Source organism: Acinonyx jubatus, chromosome B3 (assembly GCF_027475565.1).
Source record: "Acinonyx jubatus isolate Ajub_Pintada_27869175 chromosome B3, VMU_Ajub_asm_v1.0, whole genome shotgun sequence".
Lineage (NCBI taxonomy): Eukaryota > Metazoa > Chordata > Mammalia > Carnivora > Felidae > Acinonyx > Acinonyx jubatus.
In genome coordinates this window covers 860,261-862,326 of record NC_069386.1, presented here as the reverse complement: position 1 = coordinate 862,326, position 2,066 = coordinate 860,261, and positions in this window count along the sequence as shown.

Below are 2,066 nucleotides of genomic sequence, written 5' to 3'. Positions count from 1 at the left end.
CGTGACAACCCTGTGAGCACGTTGGGGTGACGTATGATTACGCTTCCGGGAGGCTGGAAACCAGCTTACCAAATCTAACCCAAGACTCTGGAATGCAGGCGGCTGTCACCCGGCAGGAGGTGAGAGACGGGACCGCCAAGAAGGTGTGGAAGCCGCACGCCCTGCGGAGCCGGGCACCGTGCTGACCAGGCGGCATGATGCCATCAGGATCCGAGACCCCTCCGGATGGCAGCACGGCCTCGGGAGGAAGTGCACGGGCCCTAACTGAGTCCACGGGATCAAACCCACCCTCACAGCTGGTTATCGGTGCCCAACCGTCACTCAGGGGAGTATCTCCCTCGTTACATCCGCGCAGGGACAGGCAGTCTCTGACCGGCTCACGGCGTCTGCAGGAACGGGGAGAGGAAACAGGGAGGCCCTGCTGTAGACAGGAGCCGAGGGCGTCCGCGTGACCCTGGTCCCCCCTGCCTGACATCTGACAGTCTCCCGGATGCCCAGGAAACCCCGGGTGCAGAAGGCTGCCTGGGGGACAGGTGAGTGGGGCAGCTCCACCGCCTGGGCTGGGAGCCCCGATGGGGCCGCGGTAGGGCCGGCCAGGACCTGCCCTCTCTCTGGGCAGGCAGGGGCGGCCCGCCGGCCCTGGAGGGAGCGGAGGAAAGGTGCGGACACAGCAGAGCAGGGTGTGGTCTGGGGAGCGTCCAGGTCAGATGCTGGCTCACCATCACCCGCCCCTGGGAAATGAGACATCCAAACGGCAGAGTCAGTGGGCAATTTCGGGCCGACGGGTTGACGAGGCGGCCAGCCAGGAGCTGGGGCGGCGCCTGAGATGCTCACAGAGCCAGGACTGGGTGGGCTCATCGCGGTAAAATGCTCAGCACGGAGCCGGCCCCCGGGGCAGAGACAGCTGGTGCCTTCCTCCTCACCCTCCTCCGTCCCCCACTCGGTGCCCTGCGCGAGGGGGACACTTGGGGGCGGGTAGGCCTTGGGGGTGAGCCCAAGGAGGGGGCCAGACGGAGGACTAGTTGTTCGGTGCTGCCGTGGTCGGCCCCCCCCCTCTTGGAAGGGGCCGCGGGGGTCCCCTCAGGGGCCGGCAAGCCCAGATGGAGGCCTCAGCTGGCGGAGGTCTGCAGAGTCCCCGGCGCAGCCACCAACCTCAGAGCACGGGGGGCTGAGCTGCATTCCCTCCGTCACCGGCGTGTACCTGGGCGGCTGCTTTTCATTTGTCTTTGGCTTCCCCACATCACTGGGAGACCGGATGCATGTGCCGAGCGTGGGCCCTCCGGGTTGTCTGAACGTGAGCACACTCCAGAGAGGAAGCTCCTAGAATTCAGGAGCCCTGGATGCCCTTGCAGTTCATCTAGAGCAGGCCCCTCAGAGAGCGGGGCAGAGACCTTCGCCCCCACACACACAAGTTTCGTGACACTTCGGGGAATTCACAAAATCCCCGGCCACGGATCCCTGGACCGCGCATGAAGAGCCTTGGCCCAGCCCCTCAGCGTTGCAGGAGGAGATGCTGAGGGGATGCAGAGGGGAAGGGAGCTGGCCGAGATCACACAGGGCTAGTTAGTGGCAGGCCGGCGGGAAGGGCGGGTGGGCGGCGCTAGCTGCCATAGCCCCTCCTCTCCACTAGGTGGCGCCTGTGCCATGTGTTACTGGTGTCCCGGCCCGAGCGCCTCCAAACAGGGTGATCCGACTACCTGCCCTCCTGTTACAGACGGGGAAACTGAGGCCGAGAGAAAGCGAAAGGCTCCTTGAGTTTCCTGAGTAGTTATCTTCCTCCTGTATGATAGTTCCCCTTCCAAATCCGTTTCCACACTGGAATGTTGGGTGTCATGGCAGCTCCTTGGGGACGGGACGTGGGGGGGGGCGGCGGCCAGGGCTGACCCCAGACCTGCACGCTAAGTGATCGAGGCGTGGGTCCCTGCGCCCCTCGCCTCGTGCTGCCACCCGACCAGCCCCTTTTTACCTGTCTACATACTGGGCTTCCACTGGGCTTTGTTCATCCGAACAAGGGATTCTGTGGCGAAAACAGTTTGAGGACCCATGTCCCAGGTGGGCTCCGGGGG